Here is a 12766-nt window from a genome sequence, read left to right as displayed (position 1 = left end):
TTATACAGATGGGGAGAGTGAGAGCTTGAGACGTCAAATAAGAGAAAGAAAAGTGGTAGATGGGAACGAGATGGCTCAGTGGATAAAGGCACTTGCGCCAGCGCCAAGCATGATAATGATCCCAAAGACCACACGGTGTAAGAAGAGAACCAACCTCTGCAAGTTGTCCTCTGACTTCCAGGGGCTAAAAGTGGCACCCACGTGCCCTCTCCCATTGTGTACATACACAAAATAAATGTAAAGAATTAATTTAAATCTGAAGGAGGGGCTCACCAAGGCAATGGGGCTTCTAATGAGAGAGTGACAGCTGTGAATTTTGCTGGGAAGGAATGGGAATGTATAGTAGGCATTTTTAGCAGCTTTCTTAGCTGTCCTCCTCCCCACAGTCTCGGGGACATTGCAGTTTTAGCCTCTGACTCAGATTTGCTGTGTGACCCCAGGCTGTCCTTCCCTGCTCTGAGTCATGCTATCTGTTGAATGAAGCATGATCCTGTCTCTAGAAAACCTACCCACCTGCCTTGGCAGACACTATAACCTTGCTCCAGCCCTTGTCTGTTCCCAAGACAGCACACCTCTTCCAACTCCAGGAAGTTAGACGAACTCTAGAGCCGGGAGTGATGGTTCATACCTGTAATCCCAGCATTTAGGGAGGGAGAGCTGAGGCAGGAGGATTCCTACAAGTTCCAAGGCATAGAGGAGAAACGTCTCAAAAAAAAAACCCACAAAATAAACCAGGTGGTGGTGGCGCACGCCTTTAATCCCAGAGCTCAGGATGCAGAGGCAGGCAGATTTCTGTGAGTTTGAGGCCAATCTAGTCTACAAAGCAAGTTCCAGGACAGCCAGAGATACACAGAGAAACCCTGTCTCAAAAAAGAATATATATAGCCGGGCGGTGGTGGCGCACACCTTTAATCCCAGCACTCGGGAGGCAGAGGCAGGAGGATCTCTGAGGTCGAGGCCAGCCTGGTCTATAAGAGCTAGTTCCAGGACAGGCTCTAGAAACTACAGGGAAACCCTGTCTCGAAAAAACCAAAAAAAATATATATATATATATTTTTATAATATATATAATATATATATTATATATATATATATATTTCTTACCATAAAACCCTGAGCCTTGGGTCAGACTGTGTGCAAAGGAGTCCCAGGCAGAGGACATCCAAGGCAGGCACTCACTCCCTGGCTTTCAGAGGCCATGCCTCAGCCACACAGCTGTGACCTCTGGTTAGTTTCAGAAGCCTGCAGGCCTGTCCTGGCTGGGAGACAGGCAGGCTGTCTCCAGTGTGCCTGGCTCACATTCCGCTCTTTCTAAACCCTCCTGTCTGTTCCAATAGCTCAGCTTGAGCAGACAGTGCAGCCAACCACAGCCTCCCTTACCGCAGGAGACACACCTGAGATTCCCAAGAGTTAGAAACAGAAGCCCCACAGAGTACCCAGTGGTCCTTGTGGCGGTCATGGTAGTGATCTGGCCTTCCTTGGCTTCATCTGTGAAGGTGACAATAAAACCTTTTCCACGGAGGTGACCTGCGGGACTGGATTAGAGAAGCTAAATCCTGTCCTCGAGAATCCATCTGCTTCCTTCAGGAAGCTCTCCTGGACCACCACCCCTGGGTTAAATTTCTCCCCATGGGTTCCCACAGCGTTGAACTTGGAGCACTGTAACGCTGTCCCCTGTTGTTTCCCCTGAATTAGAGGTCATGTCCTCAAAGACTTACAAAGGTTTTTGTGATTCATTTCTAACCCCAGGTGCCTAAGGAAGGTACAAGAGGAGCTGGAGGGTTGTCAGCAGGAAGGGCTGCCTGTCCCTCCTCCTCCCCTCTCTCTCTAGTCCAGCTTTCTAATACTCCAGGTCATCTGTCCCCTCAGAAGGTTGTGGCAGTGGGTAGGAGGTGACAGAGCTGAGACCCTAGCTTTCTTGTCCAGGATCAGCGAGATCCTAGAAGAGCAGAGAGATTTCTGGAACCTGGAGAGAAAACAGTGACCAGGGCTATGCACCCAAGAGCAGCCATGGTGTCTGATTGGCAGGGGAGACATATGGACCCCGTAATCAGGCCTGCCTGGGAACCCTGTGTGGGCAGCAGAGACTGTTTAGCCGTTTCGTGTCCTTCCGGAGGTGACTTGCTGAGAGCTGTCAGGCATGTATCTCCTGCAGAGGGGCAGGCTGCTGGGGGCCCTTCTGCTGCTTCCAGAAAGAGAAGTGGAGACAGAAGGTCGGAGCTGCAAGGGGCCTTCAGGGCAGTCGCTGTGCCCAACGCCTCATTTCACAGGTGAGGAGGCTAAGGCCCAGAGAGGAGCGGGAACTTGCCCAAGGTCACACAGCAGGCTAGGACCAGCAGCCAGGGCTCTCCGCCTCCCATCTGAGATACTGTGATGCTTAAAAGTCCAGGACAGGGGTGAGGGACTCATACTCAGCACTCAAGACAGGCTTTGAGGTGTCTTTCTGCTTGGAGGTTTTACTGTTGTTGTTTGTTTTTAGATAGGGCCTCCTGTAGCTCCCTACTGGCTTCCAATTCACTACCTAGACTAATGAAGAAGACCTTAACCTTCCTGCCTCCACCACCCAGGTGGCCTTATAGAGCAATCCCCCAACTCTCCAGGTGTATGTGGTGCTGTGGATTGAACCTGGAGTCTCATGCGTGCTAAGGCAAACATATTACCAGCTACATCTCCATACCTCTGTTTTTGTTTTGTTTTACAAATATATGTATATATATATATACATATATGTGTATATGTATGTATGTATGTATACATATATATTGGGAGGTTCTCTGTGTAACAGCCCTGGCTGTTCTGGAACTCACTATGTAGACCAGGCTGGCCTTAAACTCACAGAGATCCGCCTGCCTCTGCCTCCCAAGTGCTGGGTTGTGTGCCACCATGCCCTGCACTCTTTGTTTGTTTGTTTTTAATTTTTTCTCTCCCCTGTTCTAATTTTACAAACACTTCTACAATGACCTTAAATCCCTTAGTAATAGCAAAATAAAAACCAATGAAGTAAAAAGGGGAGATGCGCTCACAGGAGTAACCAGCTTCTGGTTTTAGTTGAATGGCTTCTTTTCTCAGTACCCACAAGGACCCCCGGAGAGAGAGCAGGTGTCAAGTGGATGGGCCATTAGCATCTCTGTGCAGCGACTGAGACAGAAAAGGAGGCCTAGGTGAGAAGCCAGTGGCTCTGTTCAATCCCCAGAACCCACATAGTAGAAGAATACACTTTTCAAAGTTTTTCTCTGACCTCCATACCCACACCATGTTGTGCACATGCGGCCCCCCAGGAAAATGAATAAGTAAATTTAATAAAAGCTTTAATCTTCTTGCTTCGCTGGTCAGGCCTCCACCTGTTGTTCCTCTGTCTCCTGGACAGGGCAAGTTCACCTGAAAGAGGCTGCCGTGAGTTTGGCCTTTGGCAAAATGTTTAAATACTGAGGGTCTTGGTTTACTAAAAACAATCAAACTGAGCCGGACAGTGGTGGCACACGTCTTTAACCCCAGCACTCAGGAGGCAGAGGCAGGCAGATCTCTGTGAGTTCAAGGCCAGCCTTGTCTATAAAGCAAGTTCCAGGACAACCTGGTCTACAGAGTGAGTTCTAAGACAGCAAGAGCAACTACCAAGAGTGAGACCTTGTCTCAAACAAACAAACTCTGTGGCTGTGGTTCTCATGCAGGTTCCAGGGAAGAGCCACGAGCAAGTTGACTTCACTTCAGCTACCTGGGTGGATCTGAATGACTGAAAGCCAGTAGTCCATGAGAAACCATTATACAGCTCCAGCCTTTAACCAGCCTGCTATCCTGCTCACCTGGCCCATCATCTCTGCTTACAATGCTTCCTTTTCTAGAAACTACCAGCTATTCCTGGTTTTCTCACCTATGCTATAGCATCTAAAGGCCTCCCTCTCCAATATCCCAGCCTTAGCTACTTAAACTACTATTTGTTTGTTTGTTTGTTGTTGTTATTTTTGAATCAGGGTTTCTCTATGTGCCCTGCTGTCCTAGAATTTGCTTTGTAAACCAGGCTGGCCTCGAACTCACAGAGATCCACCTGCCTCTGCCTCCCAAGAGCTGGGATTAAAGGTGTGTGCCACCACTGCATGGCTATACCACTGCTCTTGCCTTAAGACATGCACACATGTGCATGCATACATATTTGCACGTGCTTGCACGCATATACACATACTGACAGCATCTCTCGGACCTTGGGCGTATGCCTTGGCTCTTAACCAAATCCTCCATTTATGTATGTGTCACCTCAAACTAACAGTGCCTCAGTTTTCCTGTCAGGACAGTGGGCTCATGGCCACCTTCGAGGGTTTTGTGAGGCTTCTGGGGCATGAAGCAGGTGCCCAACCAACAGCCATGCTGGCCATCTGAAATTTTTACAGTGAGTCTGTGGGCAGTTCCCAACAGGTGAGCAGGTCTCCAGTGAGGGACTGGAAGTCCTTACCTTCCCAGGGTCTCCCGGAGCCACTGGGGAATACCTGGAAGTGCCCACCACCCAGCTTTTCCATTTTTCTATTCTCTGATGCCTCTCTAAGGTGGGGGAAACTCTCTGGAGCTGGAGGAATGGCAGAGCCTGAGGGATCTGGACAAGGTACTCCTGAGGAGCCCCGCCCTGCCCACCCCACTTGCTGTCCCCAGTGAACCCTTGCAGCTGCCTCCTCCCAGCGTGGGCAGCCCTGGGAGATCTAAGGCTGCAGAGCCACTGAGCTAATTAAGAATGACAAAGCACTGTGTAATTGCCAGCGACTGATGAGTTCCCTTGCCTCTTCCTGTCCTCCATCTCTGGCCCTCCCTGGAGGCCATAACTGAGAAGCTAAGCACTGACTATGTCGGGAGACGATGGGAGACTGGCTGTCTCCACCACCCCCTTGTAGGAGGACACTGAGCAAGCTTCCTCGATTGTCTTAAACTGCCTCCAACACACACGCTCACACGCTCACACACACACACACACACACACACACATATGCACAACAGCACCACCACTACCACCCTGTGCCATCTACAGGGCCCTTGACCTTGGGCAAAGAGGAGGAGAAAACAAGGTCCAGGGCCTCCAGCGACTCAGCAAGGCTTTCTGGCTCAACCCCTCTCACTCACCAGCTGTGTAACCTTGGGCAGACCACCTGCCTCCACTGAGCAAGCTCTTTGCCTATGCTGTGGAGGTTGTTCAAGGCACCTGGCTGTGATCAGAAGAGCCCTATATGTCCCAGGAGGGAGCCGGCTTGCAGAGGGAGGACATGTCTGAGATTGAGAACTCGTGAGCATATGGGGGAGGATTTGATGCCTACCAAATATCAAAAATAAAAACATTAGGCTGGGGAGGGGGGATGAGTCTTCCTCCAACTAATTTTATATGTATTTTATAAAAATATTCATCTTTTCTTCCTATCTTTCTTTTTTTCCTTCTTCCTACCTTCCTTCCTTCCTTTCTATTATTATTATTATTATTATTATTATTATTATTATTATTATTATTATGTTTTTGGTTGGTTGGGCTCTCTGTGTAGTCCTAGCTGTCCTGGAGCTCATTGTGTAGACCAGTGAACTGGCCTCGAACTCACAGAGATCCACCTGCCTCTGCCTCTGCCCTCCGAGGGTTGGGATCAAAGGTGTGCCCCACTACGAACAGCTGGAAACATTTCAAAGCACGCTCCTCTCCATAGGGCTGGCAGGCAGCACCTGCCAAGGGGCTTGGAGACCCAAGCAACCTGTGTGTCCTCTACCTAGATCTACAGTTTGATTTCCAGGAAAGCTCCACAGTCCACAAGCCACATCCACCTTTCCCAAACTGGAACCCAGTGCTTCATTTACAGAGTTTGTGCTCAAGAACAGCACACTCAAGTTACCAAAAAAATGGCCACCAAAAAAAAAAAAAAATCAAGATTTTTTGGGTTTGTGTGTTCACATGATTGACGTCAGGTGTCTTCATCAATTTCTCAAAATTTTTGTTAAAAAAATGATTTTGCTAATCGTCTCACGTGTGGAGGTGGGTGAGTGCATGTGGCGTGTGACATGTGATGGTATGAGTGGAGGCATCAGCTCTCTCTGACCACCATGTGGGCCCCCGGGGGTTGAACTCAGGTTAGCAGCCTTGGCTGCAAGCCCCCCCAACCCCCCAGGCCTTCATTTATTGAGACAGGCTCTCTCCCCCAGCCCAGAGTTCACTGGTTTGGCTAGACTGGCTGGTCTAGCAGCTCCAGGCAACATCTAGCTTCTATCTCCCTGGCACTGGAAGGATAGGAGAGCCCTGCGAGCCTGGCTCTTTTGTTACGGGTTTTGTCTTGTTTTTGTTGTTTTCTGTTTTGGTTTGGTTTGGTTTGGGGTTTTTTTTTTTTTTTTTTTTTTTTTTTTTTTTTTTTTTTTTTTTTTGAGAACAGGCTGTCGTCGAACTCAGAGATCTGCCTGCCTCTGCCTCCTGAGTGCTGGGAGTAAAGACGCGTGTACCACTGCCCGGCTCGGGCCTGGCTCTTTATAAGATGCTGGGGGTTGAACTCAGACGCTGTGGTTGTCTTGTTTCGTTAACTCTTTTAGCTCTTTAGGTGCCCACCACCCCCCAGCTCCCAAATAAATACACGCATTGACGCTTGTCCTTACTTATGATGGTCCAGCCTTGGCTGACTGCTTCTAGCTAGCTTTTCTCAATTTGAATTATCCCATCTGTCTTTTGTCTCTGGGCTTTTATTCTTCTCTATTCTATATGCTTTTCTTTATGTCTTACTCCATGACTTGCTGTGTAGCTGGGTGGCTGGTCCCTGATGTCACCCTCTCCTTCCTTTCTCAGTCCCCAATCATCTTCTCTCCAGAGTTCTCCTCTGCTTATTCTCTCCGCCCGCCAGCCCTGCCTAGCCTTTCTCCTGCAGTGTTAATGACCATTCAACTCTTTGTTAGACCAATCAGCAGTTTTAGGAAGGCACAGTCACAAAGTTAAACAAATGCAACAGAAAAGAAAGCAACACATCTTTGCATCCTTAAACAAATGCTCCACAGCATAAACAAATGTAACACATCCTCAGCTAATGCTACACAACACTTAGGTCCTCATGCTTGTATGGCAAGCGTTTTCCTAACAGAGCCTGTCCCCATCACCTCACATTTTTTTTTTTTTTTTTTTTTTTTTGGTTTTTCGAGACAGAGTTTCTCTGTGGCTTTGGAGCCTGTCCTGGAACTAGCTCTTGTAGACCAGGCTGGCCTCGAACTCACAGAGATCTGCCTGCCTCTGCCTCCCGAGTACTGGGATTAAAGGCGTGCGCCACCACCGCCCGGCTATCTCACATTGTTTTAAGTGAATGTACAGTTCCGTATTGGACTTAGTAGAAGGGCCACAGACTAGAGCCGATAGGATAAACAGCAAGCCTTTTTTGTTTTTATTTTTTTGAGACAGAGTTTCTCTATGTAGCAATCCTAGCTGTTCTGGAACTAGCTCTTGTAGACCAGGTTGGCCTCGAACTCCCAGAGATCTGCCTGCCTCTGCCCCCCAATACCAAGTCTTTCAGACTTGTTTCCTAGAAACTTCTCATTCAGACCCCACGCTCCTTTTCCCTTTTGGTTTCCTACAACCATACACGGCACTGAGTGACCCCGCTCTCCCCACCCCCTACTTTCTGTGTTTTCTTTCTCCTCCAAACCTCTTCCTATCCTATTTCTCCTATCTGTAAAGCCTTCCCCAGCTTTGCCCTCTTCCTTCAAGGCCTGACCAAATGTCACCACCCCTGAAAAGGCTCTCCTCCTGCTGCCCCAGCTCCTGCGCTCCTCAGTGACCCATGAGGCAGGCCTCACGGGCTAAAGCTTGAGCTCTGGAGTCAGCCCTGTTTATCTCAGCTGTGACAGGCAGGTGGCTGTCCTGTTGAGATAGACAGCCCCAACTGTACGAAGTGTTGAGACGCTGTGAATGGCCTGCAGGAAGAGATCTGAGAAGTGGCGGCTGCTGCTGTCATGCCTTGGGACTGGGCCAGTCTCTTTCTTCTAGCTCATCGCTAGACAGAGGGTAGGGGCTCCTTGGAGGGTCTGACTCACCTGGAGGCTTCCTGGGAAGCATGTGGTTTATGCTGGGTGTGTAGTCCACCGAGGTCTCCAGCTGCTTCCTGCCTGGTGTTGCTGGTGGCTGGAGCAGTCTTGTGAATGGCATTGACAAACCCGCTCTGGAAGAAAAAGCATGTTCTACGCTGGTGTGGAACATTGGCAGAGAGCACAGGTCTCCCCTCAAAGGGACTAAGACAGTTTATTTTGAGCCAAATGTGAGTGGCTATGGCCTAGGATAATAACCTCCGTGGGAGCGGTTACACGAGATTTTATTAGTTACCAAACAAAGGAAGCCATTAATCAAGATGTTCCCCAAGTATGCAAGTGGGAACACAGGTAGGTAGGTTGTAACAAAACACGAAAAATTGTTATGGGTCTCAGGTGCCATCTGATGGTGTACTCAGCTTTTGGGTTGGTGGAAGCTAGTAAGTAGTCTCTTTTTCTTCTTCTTGAGACAGGGTTTCTCTGTGTAGCCCTGGCTGTCCTGGAATTCACTCTGTAGACCAGGCTGGCCTCAGACTTGCAGAGATCTGCCTGCCTCTGCCTCCCAAGTGCTTAAAGGTGTATGCTACCTTTCTGGCTTGGAAGCAAGTAGTCTTTTTTTTTCTTTCGTTTTAAAGATTTAATTTAATTTTATGTACATTGGTGTTTTGTTCACATTCATGTCTGTGTGAGGGTGTTGGATCCCCTGGAACTGGAGTTACACACAATTGTGAGCTACCATGTGGGTGTTAGGAATTGAATCCAGGTCCTCTGGAAGAGTAGCCAGAGCTCTTAACCACTGAGCCATCTCTCCAGCCCGGAAGCTAGTAATCTTAAAGAACGCACACCTTTAATCCCAGCATTCAGGAGGCAGAGGCAGGCTGTTCAAGGACAGCCTGGTCTACAGAGGGAGTTCCAGTAAAAGGATAACACACATGGGTGGACAGTGAATGCTTTTACTTTATTTTACTTTTTAAAGGTTTGTTTTTATATTGTGTGTGAGAGAGCATGCCACAGATGCGAAGATGCTATAGTGATGGGAAATGGGTACCAGATCTCTTTGGGCTTGAGCTGCATGCAGTTGTGAGCGGCCCAGCATGAGAGCTGGGAAACAAACTCCCGAAGAGCAGCCAGTGCTCTTAGCCACCAAGTCATCTCTCCAGCCCCACAAGTGGCTGGATGAAAAATAACCCAGGAAAATTTGGCTTTGAATCTGTGGCATTCTAACCCTGTAATCATGATGTTTGAATCAGGCGTTTGACTTTGTAGAATTCTTCAGCACAGGTGTGGCCCCTCCCTCCATGGAGACGTCAGTTTACAAGGGCACTTGCTGATTCCCATGGCATCAACACAGCTGCCATGACTACTTTCAAGTTGCTAAAAGCTAGCTTACAGATTCCCCAAGTATTCTCTCCTCTGCTCTTTTGAACCTCTTGGCTCTAGCTCTCAGCTGCTATACTCAGCTCCAGCACCCAGCACCAACCTCCTGCACTGGATCCAGTACCCAGCTCCTGCACCAGTTCCAGTACCAGTTCCTGCACCCAGCTCCAGCACCCGCTCCTGTACCAGCTCCTGCACCCAGCTTCAGCACCAGCTCCAGCATCCAGCTCCAGCACCAGCTCCAACATCCAGCTCCAGCATCCGGCTCCAGCACCAGCTCCTGCACCAGCTCCTGCACCAGCACCCAGTGGGTGTTCTGAAGTAGAAGAGCACCCAGGACAGGGGTTGCCCTCTATATCCTCCCACCCAGCCACACGGAGGTCATCACCTATCTCCCTGCCAAGACCCAGTCCGTGTGGAGTGCATTGTTGGGAGCACAAAGGTCCACGTGCCTGCCCACAGATCACTAGGGAAATCAGGAATGGTAATCACGAAGGAAAGGCTGGAAGGAAATATTGGTCTTGTTTTTGTTGTTGTTGTTGTTTGTTTTCTTTTCTATGTGGTGTGGTGACTTGAACTCAGGGCCTTGAGCTACATTCCAGCCCCAGGAGTGAATATTATTAGTGACGTGGTGACCTGTGCTCTCTGTGGAGACGAACCTCACCGAAATCCCCCAGAATGTTTTTCTCAGGACTCTCCCTCCCTAGACTTTCTCTTTAGCTCTAAGTCAACAGAGTCCACCCTCAGGGAGCTGTCACCTGTACTGTAGAGCCTGCTCACCTCTACACTATCTCAGAACCCACATCCTAGTCAGGTCGCAGGCCCGGGTTCTACAACCCACCTTCGCAGTCACGCGGGCTCTGCGTAGGAGTTTCTATGTAGTCACCCCTTAAGCTTCACTGTGCGTCCAGAACCAGAATGACTCTTTAAACACGCTAACAATAAACGGCCTGGCACTAAACTCTCCCCTTTACCTTCCCACCGTCTTCAGTCTGCTGTGTCTGCCATTCTGACCAGCTCAAACCCATCCTCATTCCCCGGGATGAACCCCGAAATACAAACCTTGCAGTTTTTGTGACTCCACGCATGAGGGACAGGCTCTGACATTTGCCGTTAAAACGGGCAATTCACACCACAAAGATGAATGGCGAAACTCATGCTGATCATTTAAATTTTTAATTTTTCATTACTCAGAATGACATTAATAGCTAATTTAAAACGCGGTGGCAAGAAATGGCAGGGGCAGCAGAGCGAAGGGGAACCTGCCCCAGCACCTGCATTGTGTTTGGTCTCTGCAAATCTCAGGTGCCCTTGACTCCAGACTTGTGGTCTGGTTTCACATAGCCCCAGAAGCATCCTGGCTCTCTGGGGGATTGGCTCTTTGTTATGGTTGTGGGGTTGTCCCCTGCTAGAACCCAGACCCTGGAGGAAGAGGGGTTTCCTGGTGCTTAGTAGGGACTTGGCAAACAAACAAATAAAAGCAGAGGTTGTGGGAAGGAGTGGACGGATGGACGGCACCTGGGACCACAGACATTCCTTGGTCCGTTCCATTTATCTCATTCTTTTTGGCTCAGGCACGTCAGGCCAGAACTTGGTGGTTCCGGCAGTCCCGCGTCCAGACTCCAAGGATTCACCAGCCATTTCCTGTCACTCAGGCCTGAGGATGGAAGCAGTGGGCCTACAAGCTTTGAGGCCTGAGGCCCTGGTCCAAATATCTCCCCCCCCAACCCCCGCCCCTGGGATTCCTTAGGTCATTTCCATCCATTGTCTGTGGCCTCTCTTTCCGCTGGAAGGTTCCCTTTTTGGCCTCCCATCTGCTTCCCCCTCAAACCCATTCTGGCTCCAAAGCCTCTGCTAGGGTTTCCTCAGCCCCTTCCGTTTCTAACCGCCAGCCAGGGAGACCTTGGGCAAGCCAGCTACAGTTCTCCAGTCAGGCCCTTGTAATGGGGGGAGGGGGGAGTCTAGGGGACTCAGCAGGGACCTTTGCCCTTTTCCACCTAAGGCTGAGCCCCTTGGAAAACGGCTGGCTGAGCAGTTGGATTCCGTATGGCTCGGAACCGCTGCACTTCTGGTATCTTATGGCCCCACTTAAGTTCCTTCCCTGTAGTCGCATGAGAAACAGCTTTTGTGGCAGTAGACATCAGCAGCCTTTCGTTCATTCGTTCCTTCATTCATCCATTCATTCCCTCATTGCACAGCTGTGTGATGGGGCAAAGGTCCTGGAGAGCTCTGGGGAGCTTTCCTTCCTCCTCTCTCCATCACATGGGATCAACATTAACACCCCTCAGTGACTCCGACAGCAGCTTAGAGAATACAAATCAGCCCCCTCTCTCTTCCCCATTTTGAGTGTTTGATACAAGAGTCCACCATGTAGCCCAGGCTAACTTGCTATATAGCTGAGGATATGCCTTTCAACTTCTGCTCTTCCTTCCCCAGCCTTCCACGTGCTGGGATCACGGTAATCCTCACTGTCTGGCTGAGTGTTTCTCTCTCACAAACCAGTCAGGGCAAGCAAGCATCCTAGGCCCCGAAGGCTCCTGGGCACCACACAGAGACCCAGAGCCCTTCCTTGCTGTGGTCTCCATTTTGTAATGGATTTTCACCAAGTCTGAGATGAGCCAGCAGGGAAGAAAAGAGGGTTTGGGGGTGGACTGAGGGCTGGCCCTGGCTCCTCCGTTCATAGTGGGAGACAAGAGCTTGGTGTTGGCACAAGCCTGCAAGGGAGGCTCCCTCCCCCTCCTTCCCTCTTGAAGATAAGTCTGGGTTTTATTTTTTTAAATATTTAAGTATTTAAATATTTATTTATTTATTATGTATATAATATTCTGTCTGTGTGTATGCCTGAAGGCCAGGAGAGGGCGCCAGACCTCTTTACAGATGGTTGTGAGCCACAATGTGGTTGCTGGGAATTGAACTCAGGACCTCTGGAAGAGCAGGCAATGCTCTTAACCACTGAGCCATCTCTCCAGCCCCTGGGTTTTATTTTAAAAAAAAAACTTTTTTTTACCAGGTGGTAAGGGCGCACGCCTTTCATCCCAGTACTCAGGAGGCAGAAACAGGTGGATCTCTGTGGGTTTGAGGCCAGCCTGGTCTACAGAGCGAGTTCGAGAACAACCAGAGCTGTTACACAGAGAAACCCTGTCTCAAAAAACAATTATTTTACTGCATTTGTTTATTTTTGTATATGTGTATGCATGCATTGAGCTCAAAGGACATCTATAGTAGTCGGTTCAGTGCTCTCCTTCCTGCATGTGGAGCCTGGGTTTGAACCCACGTCATCAGGCTTGGCAGCAAGCACCTTTACCTGCTGAGCTATCTCAACAGCCCATGTCTGGGTTTCAGACTCCTTCAGGTTTATATCACAGAACCAAGAAAGTGGATA

The sequence above is a fragment of the Arvicola amphibius genome, chromosome 6 (assembly GCF_903992535.2).
Source record: "Arvicola amphibius chromosome 6, mArvAmp1.2, whole genome shotgun sequence".
NCBI classification, from domain to species: domain Eukaryota; kingdom Metazoa; phylum Chordata; class Mammalia; order Rodentia; family Cricetidae; genus Arvicola; species Arvicola amphibius.
This window is presented reverse-complemented; position numbering follows the sequence as displayed.